Raw genomic sequence first — 24,335 nt, 5'->3', positions numbered from 1 at the left:
ATCCTTTATTAAACAAATTTTAATTTTTGGCTTCTAATATAGACTGTAAGGTTTAGTTCCACAGTTACATTGCGTGGTTTCTGAAAAGGAGCTTCCTTCTGCTTGCATTAATGCAGCTGCATGACCACTGCAATGGTGCCATCTTATTGAGTGTGATAATGGATACAGCACTCTTTAACCAAGAGTTAGCCAGCAGGTCGAAGAGGGTGATCCTCCCCCTCTACTCAGCACTGGCAATGCCACACCTGAAATGCTGTGTCCGGTTCTGGGCTCCATGGTACAAGGGAGACATGGACAAACTAAAGAGAGTCCAACGAAGGGTCACTAAGATGGTTAAGGGACATCTGTGACATGAAAAAGGAATGTCAGAGCTGGGGCTGTGCAACCTGGAGAAGAGAAGGCTCGGAGGGAAACTCATCAAACCTAATGGAAGGGTAGAGAAGGCAGAGACAGAATCTTCTGGAGAGTTCATGATAATGAATCAGGAGGCAATGGGTACAAGCTGGAACATGGGGTGTTCATCATGAGAGTGGTCAAACACTGGACCACATTGCACAGCAAAGTTGTGGAATCTCCAACATTAGAGACTTTGACAGTTAGCTGGGAAACTCCCTGAGCAAGGTTGTCTGTTTGGACCTGCTTTAATGAAGGGGTTGGACTTGATGACCTTTAGAAACCCTAAACTATTCTGATTCTATGAGTGATCACTTTCTCCCTAAGTCCTCAGCCGTATTCATGATTCCAGGAGTTCTAGGTTATTTAAGCGCCCCTCCTGTGGAAGTTACTCAGTAACTTTCTGCCGATCTTTGTATGATTTCTCATTCTCCTTCTTTAGTTGGGGTGACATGCAGCCACCAGTAGCTTAGCCCTGGAAAAAAATGAATTTCTGTTTCCTCAGAGCTTGAGCTGGTGTTGGTCTCTTTTTGGCACTGGCAGTAACTGTTTATGATCTGTTTCAGCGATGCGTGCTTCCCATAAACAAAGACATGAAAACTTACAGTCACAGAACAAATTCAAGTCCTCCTTCTCTTCATGAGTATGCCAACAGCCTAGTTTTGGCAGAAGTCACAGCACAGCAACCACCAGTCTTTGGTTTCGACCTCACAACTGCAAGAGGATGCACAAATACTCTGCGTGGAGGCATCCCCGTGCAACTCTTGTGCTTTCCAACCCTGAATGCTTCCACCATCTTCTTTCACTTTTCATGAGAAGCTGCACATCAGAACCATCACACATCTGCACACTTGTAATGACTTAAAGAGCACTCTCAAGGCCACAGAAGGAACTTGCCGTAAGATAAGCCACCACAGTGGGAACTTGAGAATAGCAAAGAAGGGAGGAATTTGTGAGAGCAAGGCAATAATCCCAGGCCTGGCAGAGGTGAGGTCTGGTTGCAAATCCTGATTAATGTGTTCAGACAAAAATTCCCACTGTGGCAAACTGGGAGAGGAAGCAGCTACTCATACACATAGCACCACTCAAAGAAAGATCACATTAAGTTATGGGAATGACTTGTGTGACCACCCCATGGATACTTGGAACTTGGACTGTATAAAGGTGGTAACACCAGAAGAACAAGTCCAGGACCCCACCACTGAGAAGACCAGGGTGAAGAAGGACCAATGGGACACTTCTGGATCCACAGGTGGCAACTATCTTCTGCTTGATATCTCTCTCTCCTCTTTTTTCTATTTCCTTCTCTTTCTCTACCTCACATTTACTGTTAAATAAAATCTGTATTGTTGACTTTGGCATATAGTCTCATCTGCACCTTAATTCAGGCAGAGGCATCTCTCACTAATTGGATCTTAACAACACTGGGCGTCATAAGGTGCTGAATTAGGCTTGGAGGAACCATGCCACTTGCTCTGTCCTGTAAAGATATACTACTAGACATGGTCTTAAACATCCTATGAGCTCCCCATACACCTTACCATGTTTCCTTTTCTCCCACACATTATATAGGATACCAAGGACAGAATGTAACTCAAGGCTACAACATCGAAGTGCAGATGTCTGCATGAATGTTTTCACAGGCAAAGTAAATGTCTAAGTACCCAGTGGGATTGAAGGGATTGGTACAGTGGCCTGCACATGAGTGTTAAATGCCATTTGGGATCTCCTAGCGTAGCTGACTTTGTATGCAGAAGCTGCTTCACTGAAGTGAGATGTCACCATAAAGCCTGTGTTATTTTGACCAGCCTTATGCAAATGGATCAGATGCCCTGAGGCGTCTCAGATATTACTCAGTCCTTGTCTTAGCTACTGTCTATAGTTTTCTGGCTCCACTGACCACTTTTACTAGTGGCTTGTTCAGTTTTTCCACAGACAGACACCAAGGGATGCTGGAGACCCATCAGCTTTGACTGCCAGTCCAGTGAGGATGCCTAGTGAGAAAATGCCACTGTCCTGATACATGAAGCATAGACAAACACCAGCCATTTCTTCCAGCTGTTCAAGCACTATAGCTGGAGGAAAAGTTTTGTTAACATACTGATTTAAATCCTTGTGAAACCGTCAGATGAAGAATCATCCTTTTACATATATTCAACACTACAATTTTGATTCTTCAGCTCTAAGGTCACCAGAGTAATGAAACCATCCTTTTTTCTTACTTTTGCCTTATGTAAGAATAACATTCTTAAAGACAGGAATTTCATGGCAAGTGTTCTTTTTAGCTTTGTCCTGTACTGTGCTGGCAGATCCCTTCTGCCCTGGATTACATCCCCACAACCTCTCTTTGTATCTCTGGTTCCCAGCTTCTCAAATGAGTGCACACTTTTAATGAGACCAAGGGACAGACATATTTCCATCAAAGGAATGCAGACATTTCCCCTGTGTCTAAGCCTTTTTCTACCTTTTTTTTATCTGCAGCTTCCATCCCACTTCAGAGATGCCAGTCTTCTCAACCTCCATCCTGAACTTTAGCCATTTGCCTTTTATTCCCTGAATTTCTTTTAGCAATAGTATCACTGCTTTAAACACCATGTTGGTTTATTCACCTTTTTCCAGTTAAATATGAATAAAAACTCCATTTGTTTTCAGGCTCCATCTCGCTTCATGGTGTCCATTTTAAAAAGTTTTCAGTGAAATTGATGGTGTGTTTTTGTCCATACAGTGTGTGCATCCTTATAGAGGCTCTCTGTGAACTCTCACTGAGCAATATACTCCACCATAATTCTAGCATTACTTTCCAAAGGTCAGACCTTGTCATAGCTTGTGGTATTAGCCAAAGGACATCTAGTTTCTAACACTGATTTTTGAAGACTGCAGATTCAAATTTTGCTTCCTTTTTATTAACTTATGTAATACTTGGCTGTCAAAGAGTTAGGCACATTTTGGAGGCTTCATAGCAGACTGGATTTCAATTTTACTTAAAAAAATCTGTTTGTTCTATTGAGGATTAATCCTAGGTCTTGCAGGAACTTTGCTTTGAAACTTTTGACCCAGTTCCCAGTCCTGCTGGGACTGGGATTTATATTTCTGCTCATAAATATAAATTGCTAAAATTATAAAATATGATCAACAATCACAAACCTGAAACAAAGTCTATTTAGTACTATGGAAGCACATCTAACGCGTCATTTCACCACTATTCCTCTTTTTGTTTTAATGCAGTAGCACAACTTCATTATCAGTCTGAGTTAATTGCAAGCTCTTAAAAACAGAAAATGCTTCAGAACCAGCAAAAGCCACAACGATAGCCTTTTAGTCTTTTAGCCTCTGTAGTCTTATTTTGCATAAGACACCAAATCAAACCTTGTCCAGTTGTTTTCCACATTTCTGGAGAATTTACTAATAATTTTGGTTGGTTGGTTGGTTGGTTTTTGTTTGTTTGTTTGTTTGAATGTGCTCCACTCTTCTTCTGGGAAATCTTCTTAGTTAATTTTATTTTTGTAGTCACACAGTACCCATTTGGCTTTAAGCTGCAGAACACAGCAGAACAGCTTTGGCTGCTCCTGACCAGCACTTGCCAGCATCTGCTGAGGTCCAGCTACACAGCCTTCCACCCTGCTGCTCCAAGAAAGGTGATAATAACAGATGGATACAACCACGCATGTTTAGGAGGCAGCAGGAAGACAATTTACAGACTTAATATGTTACCCTAGGATTACAGGGCATCACACATCCACTTTATTGCTGCAAACATTACTCCTGTCCTGCCTAAATGTAATGGATCTTTTGTGCTAAATGAGTCCATCAGTTTATGCCCTGAGACAAATGCCTTTCTTACCCTATGCCTGTGAGTGCTGTGAAGCCCAAAAACTGGTACAAAGCAAGAATTCGGCAGTGTATAGGGAAAGGTAAATAAGGTATTTGTATGGCATTAAATGATGGGCAGCCTCCTTCACAGAATTCAGGCTGTAGGGTTAGTTGTAGTGGGGAAATGAAAAGGATAATCTTTGAATTGGAGTGAAACCCACCATTTCTTCTTCGGTTATATGTTTAGTTTAATGTATCCCTGTTGGTGACCAAGTCAAGGAGCAAAAGTATGACTCGCTCTCACTTCAAGCTGCAGACCTATTATCCTACCAGTGGGAAATAAGGCTTTTGCAGCCTATTATGGGAAGTAAAATTGTTTCATCCTCAGGAATCAAAGTATTTCATGAGCTAGCAATAGGGAGCCCATACAAAGCTATAATTTGCAATCTGAATCTAATTTCAAACTTCATCTCACCAAAAATGAAAATTAATATATGAAGGGATGCCTTGTATCACAAGTACTCTCTTTCTGAATTCTATTACTTTCTGAGTTAACTCATAATTTAGCTTTTTTAAACAAATCAAATTGAAATTGATGGATGTTTAATTTCTTTGTGTACTGTATCTTAACAAATTACAGTCAGTTTCAGATAAAACCAAGTGTACATAATACGAAATAATCTTGTCAGGAAGCCTACTTGCTTAGGCTGCAGAGTTTTCAAATCTTCTTGGCATAAATGAGAACTTTTAATAGACCATATCCTAATGTGTTGTGACCATGTGGTCCTGCACATCTCCTGGAAATAGATGGTAAGGACGAATAATCACCACCCTAGACAAGGCTTAAACCTCTAATTCAATGCATACATAATATATATACTTCTGATCTGAAGAATACTACACTGGAGAAGACAGGCTAGTCACAGCTTGTCTTAACGGGAGTGACAAGAAGGATTTTGAGGCACCAGAAAGACAATGCTTCCAAGTTAAGGTAGGACAGACAGCTACATTTTTATGCAGATAGGGTCTCTTGAATGATGTATTTACAAAAGACTTAAAGACTAGATTGACTTGATAGGTACAATGAACCCAGGCACCGGGGGTTTCTGTTACCAGCAGGAGCCTGCGTGGGCTGTGCAGGGAGCCCCTGGCACATCAGGCCTGCAGCCTGGGGTCACCTCACTTGCAACCTGGAAACAGATCCAAGCAGAGGAAAGGGTTGCATGTCAACACATATTGGCAATGAATGAAAGCATGTCCTGCTGTAACAGGAACCCCAAGCCCTCTCTGATTACCAAAGGACCTTATCTGCTTGCAAATCAGCCATGACATTTTCCATGTTAAACAGTAGCCCCACTCTACCTTTTTGTCTTTTTTTAAAAAAAGATACACTTCAACTATTCCAAGAGTAAACTCATGCAGAAGTTAAGGGAAGTAAATAAATTATCCTAACTAGCTCCTTGATAAGGTCTTTCACGTTTTCTACGGGACACTTGTGGTTTGGCATCTGATCACACTCATGCTGGGGATATGCACTTTTCTGTCCCTGTGAAAGCTTCCTTGAATGTGGACCATGTGTCAGACACCATTGAAAGCTCTGCACACGGGTGCTCAGGGAAGATTTATCAGTCAAACACCTCTGGAGAGCCTGCTGGGAGGGGGCAGAGTGTGCTGCCTCCACACTGTTGTGCCCTGCCTGCCAGGGGCTGCTGTGGAACTGGCTGAGGGCTGGAAGGCACTTACAGCATCTATGGTTCCCACCAGTACACTCCCTGGGGATGCTTATATCTGAGATAAACAGGGAAGGCAAAAATGCAAAGAAACACTCAGGTTAAAATTGTCCAATACCCTTAATTCAGTCCCTGACACATACATATTCTTATATTTCCATAGGAATTGTTTAGTGAGCACTGATTTTCTCAGGTTTGCTTTGTGTTGCTTTTACTTAGGTGCTTTCACTTTTCAGGTAGGAAATCTCTAAAAACAGTCTGACTGACATGGGTTAAGGAGTTTATGTCTCTGTGAAGGAAGAATAGTCATATGAAACACCAGTGCTTGCTTTTGTTATTGCTTCCAAGGGTCAGGTGGTACTTTTTTTTCTGACTTGCATTATCAGTTGCTTCAACTCAACTTGTAAGGACTGAAGAGCTCAAGGAGTTCAATACCGCATACTCACTCTTCATGTATTCCCATAGCTGAGCTCTCAGCCCTTTGCCAGCAGAGTAACAACATGATCCAGTATAAACCAGTGTAGACAAATGCAAACTATGTATATAAATCATGGTACATGCTAATGGTAAAGAAACTGTTTATTGAGGAGTTAATCAAACTGACTTAAGTAATTTTCCAGAAACATTTAACACTGTGATGTGCTTAAATACAGAGGAGAAGCCCAAGTGAGAAAACAGCAGGAATTTATAAGACAAAAATTTTCTCTTGGAAAGCCATGGAAACTCCAATTTCCATGACGTCTACTGGGGCCTTTAAATGTCATTTATTTAGAATGATTTATTTAGATCCTAAGCAAGGTGGATCTACTATTTTGCATATCATATTTTTATGTGAATGTGTAGAAAATTGTGTAGTAGATTAGCCTTGCCTACTTTCATGAGCAACATTTTTATTATACCACTAACAAATATTTTTCAGAAGCAAAAGAAAGAATACACAAACATACCTGCTGGACTTTTTTATTTATGCACAAGTATTATTGCTAAATAATGTATGTTATTTGGCAATAGAAAGATATTCTTGTGCCTATTGACATTAGTATTGCTGTTTCTGCAAACAGTTAGATTTTTCATACATATTCATTACCTCGCTTTCCTTGACCCAGACCCAGGTAAGCAATCATCATTCAGTATCTCATTGTGCGAAATGGCAATAAGGAGTCTTGCAGCACCCACTGCTTTTACAGCCTCGGGCACAGTCCTTTAAACACTGCAGTTTTAAACATTGTTTCCCAGGGGCAGAGAGGCTGGAGAAAGCAGGTCCAGGAGCAGAAGTTCAGCTCCAGAGCTGGGGGTGAAGTGGTACAGGTCACTCGGAGCCCATCTATACATGTTCCTTCTTTCCCCTGGGGGGCAGCAGAATATTGCTGTTAAGGTCAACTCACTTGATGCTAAACTCTTGAGACTAATACAGCACAGCTTCCTTAGCTATGCTGAATTTTCCTGCCACGTATTCCTGCCATGCTGGAAATAATCTGTGGTGCTGCTGGATGGGAAGAACTTTACCAGGTGAGGAGACTAGGTTGAAATGTAATACCTCTAGTATTAAGTATAGAGACGAATTTCTAACCTGTAGGTACCTTCAGGTTGTAATTTGCCTCTCGCTTCTCTTAAATTCCACATCATCTCTAGTAAGGCTCATGTCTGGGATGCTGAATTGGCTCACTGGAGGTGTTACATTGGCAGGGATGGAAAATAAGTTCTACCTTGTCACAAAGGTGGGACCTGTAGGCACAGACCTACACATGGTCCACAAAGTCTCTGCATTCTCTTTGTGCTACAGAATTAGTTTGTCCTTTCATGAGCAGGAGCAATGCAGGTTGTGTTGCTTATCCCAGGACCACCAAAGCACCAGATCCTCCATCTGTTTTTTTGGTGTTTTGGGAGCAGCATGAATGTCATTCTCACAGAGCACCTACGGCTCAAGCTGTTCAGCACAGCTTTTGCACACTGCTTTGCCAATGTCTTTCAGCATTCACCTGAGCTACAATCATTCTTTAAAGAAAAGTGTCTTCATGCTTTTATCCTTCCATATTATGTGGAAATTATAAAAAACAATGTCAGTCTCCTAAAGTAGTAACACTGCCTGACAAACCACTAAAATTTTGAAAATGCTGTACATTTGAAAATTTTTTTACTGTTCATCTTTTCTGGGACCATATTTTCATCTGTTCTGGTTATAATAATGAGCCAACCAAAACAGAGGATACTTTCATAGACACTGTCACAAGCCCTACAGCAATTTGCAAATCTTGCCCTTCTCATCTTCACCTGCTGCCCCTTGCTCAGGCTGCAGCATAACTCAGCCCACTGCAGTGGCAACACTTCTGCAGTAAACAATAGGCCTTAGGAAAATGAAGGTGCTTAGAAGCACATTTCACATAGTTTTTCCAGTCACAGTGACCTCAGGATTGTTGGTGGCAGTTGGAAATAAAAGACGCCATATCCCATTATCAGTCTCACCACATCGTTATTTTCAAGTACTGTTTGAAGAAGCCCAAGGCAATTGAGTAGATATTGAATCACTTCTGCTAAAGCTGGACTTCCTAAAGCTGACTGTGGTTTATTAAAAAAAACTAGCACTGGAAGAGATTTAAAGAAAGCATAAATTGTATTACCTTGGAAAGTACTAGAAAGAGAGTGTTGAGATCCAGCAGGGGCATACAGGGTAATGTATTAAATATGGTATCCTACCACAAGCAGGACTTCCTTTGGCTGTAGGAGATATGATGAAAAATAGGGCTAAAAGAAGGTTAAGAGTCTCTGGATTCTCAATTACTTTGTAACAAAAGTGTCTTGGCGTGATTTATGAGAGATTCAGGACTTTTATTTCTTCTGGGAAATGATTTTTTTCTTTTATGGAAAGCTATTCAGAATGCCATAAACCCCTATTTTTTTCTGACAGTACCTCCAGGTATTGTATAGCAAAAAAAAAAAAAAAAAAAAGGTCAGATGAAAAGCCTCATTTCTATTGGATAAAGTGTCTGCAGGAGAGGCCTCTGCCCCTGGGAAACAATGTGTGGTGGATCAGGAAGGCAGGTGGCCTGCATGTCCAAAGCCTGCAGTACCTGCCTAACTCCCCACAGCAGCAGAGCCTCTCCACACAAGAGCAGGTTGCTCTCCATACAGTGGATCCCAGGATGAAGACAACTATTCACAACGGCCACGTGCCATAGCCAAAGAGAATGATATAATATGAGAATCACTAGCCTCTATACAGTTCCTGTAGGAACTGTATACAATACCATCCTCTCCCACATACACAGCCCATATATGAGGGTCATCAGTGCCCCCTGGAGTGGTAAAACTACAATTTTTTTTCTAAGTTTCATTCCTGTTATCCCAAAACAGCCAGCATTAGGATGGGATATTAACTGGATGCTTTTCATTGTGAAACATCATCATCTGAGTCATTTACTAAATCCTAACATTTTTGCATCTGGGCTGCAGGAAAACAGATATACACAAGTGACTCTGAGGACTGAAATTACTCACAGTGCTTTATCACTAGTGATGGCATGCGAGAAGGAAAGATGGCAGCTTGAACTGCAGAGCCCAGCCTGAGCCCACAGGGCTGGTAACTGGAATATTTTTTATTTGTAAATACACGTAAGAGTACTTCTCTTAGGGAAGCTGCTGAATGATGGTAAACTCTAATGCTGTGTGCTGCTTTCTTAGAGAGGCATTTCACCCTATGTAAGGGCATTGTAAAAGCAATATAATTTCTCAGACGTGCAGCATGGCTCCTGACTCTAATATTGTATTTTCTGTATATCAACGGGAGTTCTCAGCATATAAAAAAACAGTACGAGAGGCAAAATGTCATTTGCAGGTTGGGAGTATAAATTTTGCCCTAGGTCTGATTAGAAATGAAATTTAGAAGATCCAGAGATTTACTGGTTCAGCCTACAGTCGAACTGCTCAATGCTGTAATGCCAAAGAGAGTCAACTACTATCAGCCATTTGCTTATTCTCTTAAAGCACCAAAATCAATTCCTGAATTTAAGTAAACATAGCTGCATTGATCTGGTAATGACCTAATTTTTGAAAGTCACCAAGAGACTGTAATGGTATTTTCATAAAATACAGCATTTGTTGGAGTGTTGACATTCAGGCAGCAGGAGAGTTAAGAGGCTGCTCTGATCAGTCTCAGAGCTGGAGAGCAAATGGTAGCAGGAATAGTCCCCAGACTGCAGACAAGAGACAAGAAAATCATTAAAAAAAGTCCAAGTGCTGCTCAATTAAATGTGACAGTCTTGATAGCGGGGTGATTTTCCTGAATAACTTTGGCATCAGAACAAAAAGATGCATTGCTCTCCACTTCTTGAGGAAAGCTTAAAGAAACAGTACCCTCCTTGTTTGGACAGCCTATTAATTTGCCCTTGGCAGCTCTGTTGAGCTGAGACTCACAGATCCAGATGCAGACAAACCTACCTCAAGTGACCCTGTTGGATATGCTCCATACGGTGTGTGTATGACCAACTGTTGTACTGTACTTCCATACCCCATAGCCCTGTGGGTTTTTGTTTTACATACTCTAACTGCTTGTTGCAATCAGCAGTACATTTTCAGCCTCACCAGACACCTTCTCTGCCCTTTCCTTTTCCCGGCATTACTGTAGTCAAGGCTAGCAGGGATATGGGGAAGGCAAGGGACAGCAAAGCCTCTCTACAGGGTCTGCTTTATGAGAGGTGTGAGATTGACTTCAACAGATAGCCCACAGTCTTAGCTTTTGCCTGAGTGTCCTTGGTGCCCCTGCCCACCCCGTTTGTCTTGATGGGCAGAGGAACTCCTGGGTGCCGACAGCTGCACTTGTGGACAGGACAGTACCTCTGGCTCTTCAAACCTGCAACTGAAGTGTAAAATCCCGGTTCAATCATTGTTTTAAGGTGGGCATGTTCTGTCAGCTTGAAGAACAACATTGTTTCATGTAAATGGAATTGTGCTACTAACACTTTCTTCTTTCCCTAGCTGTCCTGGTTATATTAAAGATTCATCTTAGTTGTTAGTTGTTACTTGCAAGTATCTGATTTCTCACTACCACCTTACAGTGCAAAAGGGCTGTGATCCTGTTCCTATTATAAAGAATTCCCTCTAGAGTGTCACCCTTCAGGTGAGGGAAGTCTTATATGCCATTTTCCTGCCTAACACAAGCTTTAGTGCATGCTTAGGAACTTCAGAGTGGTACAAGGAGATACTCCTCTGATACTCCCTGGGGCAATTTTCCCTATTACCTCCTATCCGGGTTTATACAGTCTGCTCCCCTGGAATGTGTACAGTCTAGTGCTTTAGGTCTATACCGACAAAGTAGAAGAGATGTACCAGATCAGACTATATCTGTTGCCAGCCAAATGTATGTCCTAAAATTGTCCATGTGGCTGCTACCTAAACCCAGTGATGTCCAATGCCTTTTGCTGGTGAAGGGTGGGATTCAGCTTCAGAGACACCTGCATACACTTACAGTGAGGCCCCTACATGAACACAAGGGCTGGTGTCACCTCTCAAAAGTCACTGGAGATGGGATACAGGATTTGGTGGCCTGAGACCCCCCGAATATCCTCAGGACATCCCTGCCTAAGCACAGGATTTACAGGAGGTCTAAAGCAGCAGGGGAGGGAAAGCTCAAGGCACTCCTATGGTGCTAGATGTTTATCTCAAGCAACAGAAGTAATCAGTAACCAGTCTTTCTTCTGTAGAGGACCCACAATTTCCTTGGTTTCTCTTTTATGACCGACATACCTATAGAAACTTTTTTTTGTTGCCCTTGATGTTCTTGCCAGATTTAATGCTGTGAGGGCTTTACCTTTCCTAACCAATCCCTGTCTGCTCAGGCAATCTCTCTGTATTCCTCCCAGGCCATCTGTCCTTGTTTCCACCCTCTGGAGGCTTCCTTTTTATATTTGTGTTTGCCCAGAAGCTCCTTTGTTCATCTATGAAGACCTCCCAGGGTTTTTGCCTGATTTCCTCTTGGTTGGGATGCGTAACTCCTGGGCTTGGAGGAGGTGACCATGAATACTGATGAGCTTTCTTGGGCCCCTCCTACCTCCAGGGCTTTATCCCATGGTACTCTACCAAGCAGATCCCTGAAGAGAGCGAAGTCTGCTCTTGAGAAGCCCAGGGTAATGAGCTTGCTGTTTACAGTTCTCCCTGCCCTAAGGATCTTGAACTCCCTTTCATGGTCACTGTAGCCAAAGCTGCCCTTTTGATCTTTGCATTCCCCACCAGCCTCTCCTTGTTGTTGAGAACAAGTTCCAGCATAGCACCTCTCCTTGTTGGCTCCTCTATCATTTGGAGAAGGAAATTATCATCAATACGCTCCAGAATCCTCCCGCTTTGCTTATGCCCAGCTGTGTTGTCCCTCCAACAGATATCAGTGCAGTTGAAGTTCCTCATGAGGCCCAGGGCTTTTGCATGTGAGGCTACTCCTCTCTGTCCTCAAAGGGCTTCATCTGCTCGGTCTTCCTGGTCAGCTGGCCTGTAGCAGGCTCCCACTACAATGTTACCTGTTTCTGCCTTTCCTCAAATCCCCAGGCAGAGCTCCGTGCACTCTGGCTGGACACTGGCATAGACACTGCCTCCTCAACTACCCTGCCTGTCCTCTATCCCAGTACTCCAGTCATAGGACACATCCCTCCATGTTTCCATGACACCAATAACACGGTAGCCCTGCAGGTGTGAGCACATCTCTAACTCCTCCTGTTCACTCCCCAGGCTGTGTGCATTTGCACAGAGGCACTGAAGTTGTGTCCCTGGAGAATCTGACTTACTGACTGGAGTGTCTGGGAGTCCTTTTGCTGCTCTTCAGGTGCTCCTGCTGACCTGCGATCCCACTCCAGGCTCTGGGTATCTATGGCTGGCTCTGGCATCAAACTGGTAGGACTGAGGTTGCCCTATATTATAGGGAAATATTAGGCCATATTTCTGCTGAAGTAAGATGGATTCAGAGAGAGCATTTTTCTCTCCACTGGATACCTCATTTAACTTAAAAGTAATTAGAGTCTAGGAAGACACATATTATAAGCAAAAGAGTGAGTAAATTTCAATAAATTACATTTGAAGTAGAAAATATGTTATTGGAAATTTTTGTAGCCTACTTTTTTATTGATTATAATACATTGTATTCCTACATTTATAGTTATTTACCTCGGCTTTTAGTTTAATCTTAGTGAATAAAACTGAAAGATATAAAAAGTACATTAATGTGGTTGCAATTTCTGGGAAATAACTTGTGGTAAAAAATACTGGACCATCCTAATAATTTTATAGAATAACATGAAAGCCACACCCACAGTTGTTTACTCTAACTCTTTTACTCAAATGGGGGTGAGTGGATGAAAATAGGTATGAAATCCCCATATGCACTTTGTGGATGCACCTCTAAGCATGCACACCTCCTATAAAAACACAGCAGATCAGTGTTGAATAGTCTGCCAGACAGAGGTTACTCTAGCATGTAGCGCTTCTACTTAATATAAATATTTTGGAATGATGTGATTTTTGTCATGTACAAGACAAAACTGTTTCCAATTTGTATGCAGGCTGAAGCAATGTCCTCATTCAAAATCCCAGGACGCAGTGCTGTAACCTCACTGATACACTCCTATCTGCTCACCTGCACAGCCTGCACCTTCATGGAACTGATCCTGCAAGAAGCTGAGCAATCTGCTGTGAGCAATAACACTCTAAAATACAAGCTTAACCATGCAAATTATTCCTCTGAGCCTCAGCACAGTTTAAGTGCTCAAAGCTAAGCCAAGGATGTGGTGAGTCCAGAATGGAGTTCCTACCCCCTGGCAGTAGCAAGCTCACTCTGCAGTGGTACTCCCAAACATGGTGGTAGATGTGTGCAGGGTTGGATCCTATATTTACTTGACAATTGATCATGTCATTCATCATGATAAGAGTCCACTCGACAAAAGAGCAGGTTGGCTGCATAGGACACAAACGTATTTTGGGAGCATTTTTGGAAGGTAAAAATTCTTCAAAATATGTAGGCAAACAGCCAAATGAATAACTGAGCTCATTAAATGAGCTGCTTTTCAGCTGGCACAGCCAGCCAGTGCCTGGTACATCATCTTCCAGGCACATGCCCTAGTTTGCACTAGTTTGGATTATTGTCGTGCAGTTAATAACATTTGATGATAGTCCAGAAAATCTTTGTGCCTGTAAGACCATTGTGAGATGGTGGCAGAAAAGGCTACTGAGAGCATCAACTTGGTGCAGGAAGATCTGTATTCTGGAGACAATAATCTTGTCGATATGAACAAAAGCTGTTTGGGGTGGAGCATGCTGGATTTTGGGTACTACTGACATATCCAGGTCAAAATAAAAACATATTCTTTTGAGATTTGTTTTTTTCCCCGCACCAAAGAACTTGTAAATAAAACGTCAAGATTGCAGTGGACCAGTGGGCTCTGGAGACAGCTGTGGGAAATGAAGTGCACAGAGCTTTACTGTCTTAATGCTGTCTTACTGAGTGCAGGAGAGTTAACACATGCAGCTTTTGAAGCAAGAACAAGACAAATGAGCAAGCACTGGGAAGTTTACATTTGAAATCAACATTTGTTTTCTACTTTGAAAATACATGTTTGCTTCCAAAGGAGGAATAGTTCTGCTGGGTATCTGTTCTCTTCTGGTTAAGTAGGAATTGTAACAGTAAATAGTTTTATTGTAGAAAGTAACATTTCTTAGCAGTCAATTATCTAATATAGTCAACATTAAGGGGAAAAGGATCCTGGTTTTAGCTGACCAAGGCAGTAGGTGGTCACCAATACAGAAAATGTTGATATTCTACCCTTCACAGATAGGCTATGTCTATCTATCAGTGAATTTCTAAGTGCCTAATCATTGTCACGTCTCCCTGGGTACTTTACAAAATCAGATAAACCATGGCAACTGAATAATAATGTGGTTTGAAAGGAAAAGCCATTAACAAAAGAAATGCATTCTCCCTCTTTAGTTCCGTAATTTAAAATTCACACCAGGCTCCAGCAATCTGAATATTTGAAAAAAATTTCAAAGAGAATATGCAATGACTAAGTGGTTATATATTCCTATCCCCTCCCAGAAGAATAAATGACAAGTGTGCTTGGTAGAAACCTGAGGAGTTGCACTATACCCAATCAGACCAATTGTATCCAGGTTTTTTTCCTCCAGTCACGGTCAGCAGCAAACTAGTTTGGCACAGCATGTTTGGTTTTAAGCTTTGTCGCTCCAAAAAGGAGGCTAGGCAACTGTGGTTCCTCACTGCAAACTAAGGGAAACAGGAAGGCATGTATACCTCATGCATTTTTCATCCTGGCCAACACAGGAACAGTTAATTTCCTTAAGCTGCTGGCAGCTGTGATGTGTCAGGGATGTGGTATAACTGCAGAGCTCTTTCCCATCATGTGACAGTGCATCAGAGAGTGATAAAGCCCACTTGCTGTCTTCCTCACAAAAGCGTCCAACTATTGCTAAGCTTTCAAGAGTGGTTCATGGTGGTGAATTCCTCGTGACAGTTGTATAATGCACGGACAAGAATTATCTTTGAGCAATTTCTGATTTCTACAAGCATGGTTGCTTTTCTTAAGTTCAAAAATATCAGTTGTAGACTTCAGTTTCTACCTTATTTTCTGCATTACATGCTTGTTCATTTGCCTGTCTTAACATTTAGAAGATTCCCTCATATGGAAGAATGCATTTCCATGCATATTCTTTTCTCTGGTTTCAGCTATAATGTTTTTAGCTGGAGTATTTGAAACCATGTGCCCTAGACATCTCATTCTAAGTTAGTGAATGGGGCTTCAGTGACTTGTAGAAGCATTTAGTCTTCTTTTGATTCAGTACTATTCTTTGTCACCTTCTTACTACAGCTTAACATTTATTTGATCTGCTTTCTTATTTCCTGTTGAAACTTTTTCAATGAGATATCCATGATGATGTTCGTGTTCTTTCTTATGATTTATTTGATTTAGAGTACTGCAGTGCTGAGGTAGATACAACTGCCTTCTGCCTTGCATTTCTATCAGTTAATTTAACAGCAACTCTCTGTCCCACATTCAATTTCATCTTTCATTATGTGACGTTTTGGCAATGTTGTGATATTATTTGGAAATTCTACAGCCTTTTGTTTTCCTATTATGAACTTTTGTCATCCTGAAATGATGTCACTTCATTCACTTCCATTGAGACTCTCTTCTGGATAATATAACCCATATCCATGGATATTTCTTTGCTTACAGCCTTTCTTTATATCAGTTATATAGGCTCTTTCTCTGCTGATAACATTTCAGGTTGTTATTAAACCAGAACTCCACATCAAACTGTGATTCTGTCAGTGATGGCAGAATATTTCAAGAATTTGGATGAATAAATACTGTTATTGCATTTTTGTTGTATTTTAAAGGAAGAGTAATTGTAAACATGGAATTGGACTAAGGTCACATTCATTCTGAAATATATATTGAAATATATACAATTGATACACTGTCATATAATAACCATATGTAATCAAAATAATTGTCATCCATAAGAATCACAGTTCTCTTCTAGTTGCAGAGCACAAAGTAACAGAGGGACAGCTTCTTTGCTGGACTATACAATGTGCCATCAAGTAGGAAGCTAACAAAGCAGGCTTGGTATATTCTAAATAATTACAGCGATTAGTACGACTACCTGTGTATCAGGAGAAGCAAACATTAGATTAAGGGTAAAAAAATGATTTTTCTTAATAGCCTTAGCCCTCCAGAGATAAACTAATCCTGCATGTCAAGTACACACTATAAACTCATTCACTAACAGTGTCAGCCATCTGCTAAAAAATATAAAGCAAGTCATTCATTTACAAGAACTTGCTAAGGCTGATAAATCCTCAAATGCTAATGAAGTAAAGGGCTCTGAACAGGGATTTAGCTAGGTCTGTATCCATGAAAAGGATGTTCTTGTGCCATACATCCTCCCCTCTGAGCAGTTTACAGAAGACTTTTAACATTTCAGGAAGCAGATGGACACACAGACACCTCGTGTTGGTTCTTGTCTCAGGTTGCCCATGTACCAATGCCACCAACAAACCTCGTGGGGCTGCCCATAAAGCAACAGGCCCAACAAGCTTCTGCAGGCTTTTCTGAATGCTGACACATGAATAAAGAAAAAGGGCTGTAGAGCCTTGTGTTTCTGTTGAACTGACAAACACAGACAGATACGATTTTCCAAAACACTGACTTCAGAACACCCAACCAGTACTATGCTTGTGTCAGTCCTGGGAACATGTTTCCAGGGTACCCTTGAGCCCAGAGCCTTGAGAACTACAGGCCTCGCCAGGGGACCACAGCTTCACCATGTCCTTTCAAAACAGCTGCAGCCTCACCATCCAAATCACCATGCGCTATCTATAGTGTTTACATAAAAAAAAATTTTAGAGTTATTTATTCCATAAGTTAAAATAAACAGAGAAAGGGGTTAGATCTTCTGCAAGAGATACACGTATGCACACAGAAATACAGATAGATAGATAGATACATATATGTAGCAAGTGAGATGATAAAAATTAAACCAAACCTTCAGCTATCAGCTTCAGCCTCAAGAAAAGGCAGATTAAGCTGTATGCCCAGTGGACTAGCACATCTCTCTTCTGGCAAAGTAGAGAGGGAGGGAACATTCTACAGCCAAAAACTCCTTGATTGGAATGGGATTTCAGGTTGCCTGGAGGTGTATCTGATACACAGCAAAATAGCAGCTCCTTGTGCAGATCTCTTCCAGGGCAATGTGGCCTAGGGAAAGCTATAAAAAAGAGGTTGCAAACTTTTTAGTACTTAATATATTAGCACAGTCACGTCAATTTCCAGGGAGTAGTCTGGAACACCTGGGGAATTCACAAGCACTGCTACTCCTGTCTGCCTGGCACTGTGGTGCACTAGGTGACAGGGCAGGCACAAGTTTGCTTTCATCTCTGGAAGGCAGCAAGGGATCACAAGAACTGGCTGCTGCAAGCCAGCTTCTGGTGGAGAAAATTGCAGATCACTGTGCTTTTGAGAGAGGACAAGTTGATTCTTCTGAATGTATAGTATATAGATGAAGAATTTGCTTTCCTAGGTACAACTTTTATTTGATATCATATAGAATGGCTTGGGTTGGAAGGGACCTTAAAGACCATCTAGTTCCAACAGTCCTGCCATGGGCAGGAACATCTTCCACCTAGACCAGGTGGCTCAGAGCCCCATCCAACCCAACCTGGAACATTTCAAGGGATGGGGCATCTAAAATTTCTCTGGGCAACCTGTTGCAGTGCCTCACCAGCCCGACAGTAAAGAATTTCTTCTGAGTATCTAATATATTGCAAAATGGTTTGTTGTTATTTACTGAATTACTTGGTCTGCTTGAGTTTCTTGCTGGAATCACCCACATTTTATTTTTAATTTGACTGTAGATAAAGTTTGATGCTCTGTCACAAAGTGGGAGTCCTGTGAGGTCTCCTACTGTTGTTTTGGACATCCAGGCCCTTTTTGTGCCAGGGACAGCATTACCAGCAAGCCAATTATCTGCAAAACTGTGCAATGGACATTCACACTTTGGTGGCTGCTTATACAGTTTTTAATAACCTTGTAATCTCAGCCAAGACTGTGCTTGGCAGGACAGAGTTTTGTCCTGTCTCTGGACTGTGCCTGGCCAGAAGTGCCTCTGCCAAGATGTAGCTCTAACAGGATTAGTCTGGAACAAGTAACGAAGCTGGGGAGTTGGTGTAATGAACAAAATATGACAATTTTTTTCCTTGATGTGATTAGCAGATGAAATAGGACTGGTTGACAGCACCAGATAAACATTCTATAGCACTCTTTAAATATTATAATGGACTGTTAGCAGTTCTAACAGGCATTAGTTCAACTCAGTTTTGTCTGGGTTGCTCTCAGCCCAACAGCTGCTCTCTAGCAGGAGCCTGGTAGCAGGGATCACATCATATATTTTCTGAAGAAAGCTTGTATCTCAGCCTTTCACAGTTACTAAGGCAAAGGCATTTTGAACTGGGCCCCTGAAAACCTTGTTTTGGGTAACATTTAGAGTCAGCAGGATTTCCAACACTGTCTTCACCAAGAGCCCTAAATCAAAGCATCTTTTGTTGGAATTCTGGTAATGATGTATCTGTTTGGAAAAGAATTAATTAGGATGAAAGACTATGGAGTACACATTTAAAAAAAGAGGCAGACTATGAGGAAAAGCTTCCCAAAATTCATACAATTGTAACAGTGAAAGAAACTTCAAAACAATTTGTCTTAGTTTAACAAGACACAAGTGTTTGCTAAGGATGGCAGGTTTAGGAAAAAAAAAAGAAATTAAACTCCTCCCTCTAAGTTGTTATAACCTTGAAATTAAGAGGCTTCAGGTGAAAGGTGTGGAAAAGGAAAATAACAGCTCTTTATTAACATATATACATATACATACATATATATAAAACAAACCCGAATAAGCAACACTGGTGCAACTACAACTTTCGAAACAAAATCCTGCTTCCCCAGGTGGCGGCTGCTGTTCCTCCCCGGGGCAGTCGGGGGCTGTCCGCAGGCTGTTCCGGCGGCTCAACAACTGCTCGCAGCCGTGTGATCCACGGCGGCCCCACGGCAAACAATGAAGGGGGGTTTCCCCCAGGTCCCACGGCTATGGGTGCGATCCTCGGCAACAGCTCCGGGCTCCCCAGCTTAGGAAATATCTGGCCGCAGCGGCGGGCTGGGGGCGGGCAGGCAGCTGCCGGAGGGAGATGCTCTGCTCTGCCGCAGCAGCACAAGGCGTGGGCTGGGGCAGGCACCTCGCTCCGAAACCTGCGGCGAGGGCTCTCCCGGGGCTTATCCCAGCGGCTGCTGTGATGGCCGGCAAAGGACTGGGGCCAGCTCCAGTGACAGGACAGCGGTGACAGGCGGGGGAAGGCTTCTTCTCGGAGGTTGAACAGGAGAACAAAAAGGTGGCTGCCGACTCCGTTGGGCGACGGGCAGGAAGACCCACAAACAAGGGTCCTGATGCGTGGTGCCGGCCGGTTTAAAAACAACTCGACCCCGCTCCCGCGCCCCTCTGCACGCCATCCGGCTCCTCCCCGCCTTCCCCTACCCCGGAGAAAGAGGGGGTGGGGGGTTGCGTTTCACTGTATGTGCACACTACCAAGAAATTGATATTGGGAAAAAATTCTCTTTTCAAACCTATAGCACAGCTCTAGAGCCAAACCCCTGCTTTAGAGCAGAACCAAGTATTTTAACACGACCCATGAAACATGTCTCTCTTCTTAAACCTCCAGTGAAGGCAATGTACAAACTTTCCTAAAAATTCCAGTGTCTTATTAGCCTGAGAAACCGATTAATAACATAGAACATAATTTTGTGTTATTACAAATTTAGCTATCCTCCTGTTGTCAACAGACAAGAAATCACTAGATAGTTAACCACTATCCAATTTTTCTTTGGCATTTAAGGGCTGTTATTATATTCCCTCTCTCTTCCATTTTCTAAAGAAAACAATCCATATATTTGAGCCTTTCCTTAGAAGTTAGGGTGTCTGAATTACATTGGGTTTTTTTGTGGATCCTCTTTTCTCAAAGGAGAGAATTAAAGCTGGACATAGTATTTCAGCAGCACTGAAAATTGCCAAATTATTAACTCCCACATCTTATCTAATGCTCCTGCCAATACATCTCACGACATTTTTCTTTTTGAACACCAGATTCCTACTTTTGACTCTTGTTAAGATGGTGATTCATTGTAATCCTAGATCCTTTTGTGCAGAGTAATCTCAGATCCTTCTCTCTCAGTGTTCCCAAGCTTGTATTTGTGCATTTGATTTTTTCTTTCCTTAGTGCGGTACTCTGAACTTGTCTTTATTTCAGTTCATCTTATTGATTTCAGGCCATTTCTCCAGTTTGTCAGGATCATTTCAAATTCTAAACGTTTTCTCCACAGGGTTTGCAACCCCTCCCAGCTTGGTGTCATTAGCAAATTAGTATACATGCTATTCCATCTTTTAAACAGCTAATGAAATTGTTGAACAGAACTGGCCCAAGAGAGCCCCCCACGGGAACCCATATAAAATGCTTCTCTGGTTTGATAGGGAGTGTTGATAAGAATGTGAATCAATCTGACTATATTTTTTCAAGCAACATGTCTGCTGGACAGTAATTTCAATAAGGACACCTCCCGCTGTACAATGAAATGCTGGAGTACACTATATAGAACTGTGTCAAAAGCCCTACTGAAGACATCACAGTGATGATTCTCTTATGCAGCAGGTGTGTCAAGAGAGGAAATCAGATAGGCTTGATATAATTTATTTTTCACAAATCCATGCTGGCTGTTTGTTATCACCTCATTATTTTCTAGGTGCTTATAATTCAATCATGTAATAATTTGTTCCTGGATCTTTTCAGGTAATGAAATTATGCTGACTTCTTCAAAATTCTCAAGGGCTTCCTTTATTCCATTTCTGAAGACAGAAGTCATGTCTATTGTATTTTGTCCTGTGAAATTTCTTCTGCACTTCAATGAGTTCACAAAGATAAACTTTTCAGATTGTCTCTGTTTGCTTCTTCAGGCTCAAATTCTCCCTGAAACACTCTCTCTGTGGCTCTGCAAATGTCCCCCACCCTCCAAGGCTGTCCATGGTCTTCCTCACTGCAGCCTCTGATGCCATGCACCATCTTGCAGACAAGGGAGACATCTCTAGCTTTCCTCCACCTTGAGCTGCTCCTTTCCCACAGGTCAGGGGCTCTCCCAGCAAGTCCGGCCCTGTGCCACCTGTCAGGGGCACTTCCACTCCAAGGAAGTAATTTAATATTAAGCAAATTAATTATTACAGACCTTAAATTCTGAGAGAGATGCTTTTAGTAAGAGAAAGTCTTGGTGTTTCTTGCGATCTATGATTCTATGTATGCAGCCTAGTGTGGTAGTCGGGTGAGTTCTTCAACATGAAATTAAAGCTTGAACTTGACTAATTATTATTCAAAATATTTTTTCCTTTGCTCAGTTTAGTATATCTTTTTGTTGTTGTTGTTGTTAGTATTAATATTTATTAGCTTCTAGAAACAATTGCATTTGTGAGAACCAGAGCCAAAAAAAGAAGAAAAAAGGCATTAATATATCAGCCTTCAATGTGGCATTTGTTACATGCTCTCCTTCTGTTATGTACAGCCTTTCTTTCACCTCCATCTGCCTTCTAATGAATTTGAAAGTAAAAAATAATAGTAAAGAGAACAAAATCCACATTTTTCTATTGCTTATTCTTTCAAAGTGCAATTCATTCAGATGGAGATAATTTTCCTGAAGAGCTGATAGAGTTTCTTGGGACAGTTACACCAGTAGTAGGAAAAACAGAGTAGGTGTCCTATAGAAAACTGTCTCTGTTGAGAGAGACAAGGTTACAATCTAATGTGAGTTCTCCTTTCCCCTCCAGTCTAAATTTTTATATGATTAAAAGAAGGAACATACCGGTAAAATCAGAATTTGGTTAATTAAGTCCTACTTCAGCTAAGGATCTTCATTTTCAGATGTAAACATCTTCATGCAGGGTTATTTCTGTCCTGAAGTCCTGCCATGGTGTTTCTCCTGCAACCAAAAGCTGACAAGTGTGTGCACTTGCAGCATGCCAGCTAGGCAGCACTGGGTGTTGGAAATGGGTGCTGGCTTAGCAGAGAGAAGAGCACAGTGCTCACTGTGAGACTGAGTCTGTGACACCCACCAGAAGGAAGAGGGAACAAGTTGGAGAGGAAACTGAAATGATGTGTACCATCCTCACATGTGGTGTTGATTACAGCCAAATCAACAACTTTCCATATTGGCTCTGTAGTAGACATGCCATTTTCAAGGTTCAATGCCAACTGCTTTTCCCCTGCATTTCTGTTTTCATGCTGAGAAGTGATCAGCATACTGATGCAAACCACATAGCTCCGCTTTTCCCCTAGCTTTGCACTGGATATTTGAAAGCTGGCAACCTGGAATCATAAGTGCAGGGAAGTGTCGCTTCCAGGAAGAATCTTTGCGCTTGACAGCCTTGACTGCAGATGTTTTTCTTTGTGAACTTCTCATTAACAGACTTCTATATACACCTATACACAGATTATAAGGTATTTAACCAATTTCCCGGGGAATCTGCACTTGATATAGTACACGAACGTAATACCTTTAGCTTTGGACATGACTTTCATTGCAGCTGAGCATGGATAGACCTCCAAGAAGCCACAGTTCTTCCTCAGCCAAGACCTCCAGCACATCTGCCACATAGAACTAAAAATAAACAGACTCTCTATTCCATTAGAAACACATGGAATTTTCCAAAGAGTTTTTTTCATTTTACACTAGGACGAAGAGTTGAACTGCAAAACAGAGGTGTGTCACCTAGAGAAATGGCCTGCAATATTTTATTATATGTTGCAAAAATACCATATCTTAAGCATAATCCTCTAGATGCTGTCTCACATTGCACATGTAGCTATGCACTGATTTCTTCTCAAACTACTGCCTTAGTGGCATCATTTATGTCATTTATATGACTGTGCAGTGATTTACCACTCTGTAGTAAATATTGTTTTTTGGTGGTGAACCCCAGGTCTCAAGAGTTTGTTTATCATGAAAATAGAAAAGTTTTCATCATTAAATTGTCAGAATTTGCAGGTTGTTACCTGTGTCTGTGCCTTTCTTCTCCAATATGACCTCAACAACTATAGGACAGAAATATTCAGAAAAGCTCCCCTGTTCTCTACAAACCTTACTTTTCTCCCTAGGAGAATTAATTTCTATTGAACAGGTGGAAACATTTATAAAATCCCACAGGGAAGTAAAAATAACATCGTTTCTGGCATCGACAAAGAACCCCCCCACGGCTTTCACAGGAGGATTTGCCCTAAGGAAATACTGCTGCAGCAAGTATAATTACAGCAGGGTAATACATACTGGAGAGCCAAGTTATAGCAGCTTTATCACAGACTGTCTTATATCACTAAATCAGTTTTACTACATGTTTAACGGAAGATTTTCCTTAGAAACTGAGGAGATTGTGACAGGGCTTCTTTCAACTAATCTCACTCCTATGGCCAACTCAATAGATTAGTATTGACTGTACAATTCTGATACCCTGGGAGATTTAAATGTATTCTTTAATATTGTCCAGGCTTCCCTTCTTTTTCTACCCATGTTTTTGTAAGACTCAAAACAGTCCATCCATATCATCATCCATTTGCTTACTCTCATCATTCTTACTGACACTATGTTGTTTTGTGCAGATGCTGGAAGTGGACAGTATTCTTTTTGCTTTGAGTTGTGGTATGCTTTCTTAGTTTTATCTTATCCTAGTTATACCTGGGATACTGCAGGGTTTTTCACCACCTCCTCCTGCCCAAGTCCTAGGTAATATCTGGGGGTAAATTTCCCTCTTTTTCCTCCCAAGTACATAGTGGAG

At 41.6% G+C, this 24,335-nt stretch overlaps 2 long non-coding RNA genes across 2 annotated transcripts; one reads left to right on the top strand and one right to left on the bottom strand.

Moving 5' to 3' along the window:
• Positions 1–206: 206 nt before the first annotated feature.
• LOC135410611 (uncharacterized) lies at positions 207–3,051 on the top strand. The gene is made up of 2 exons (XR_010428781.1): positions 207–1,645; positions 2,875–3,051. It is a non-coding gene; the product is annotated as an uncharacterized LOC135410611 (long non-coding RNA).
• Positions 3,052–10,123: 7,072 nt separating this feature from the next.
• On the bottom strand, positions 10,124–22,614 carry LOC135410610 (uncharacterized). Its single transcript, XR_010428780.1, has 3 exons — positions 22,370–22,614; positions 17,472–17,683; positions 10,124–10,785 (listed from the first exon to the last, which is right to left on the bottom strand). It is a non-coding gene; the product is annotated as an uncharacterized LOC135410610 (long non-coding RNA).
• Positions 22,615–24,335: the final 1,721 nt, after the last annotated feature.

This window comes from Pseudopipra pipra, chromosome 3, assembly GCF_036250125.1.
Source record: "Pseudopipra pipra isolate bDixPip1 chromosome 3, bDixPip1.hap1, whole genome shotgun sequence".
Taxonomy (NCBI): Eukaryota; Metazoa; Chordata; class Aves; order Passeriformes; family Pipridae; genus Pseudopipra; species Pseudopipra pipra.
The sequence above is the reverse complement of the archived record's forward strand: the minus strand, read 5'-3'. Positions and strand labels throughout refer to the sequence as shown.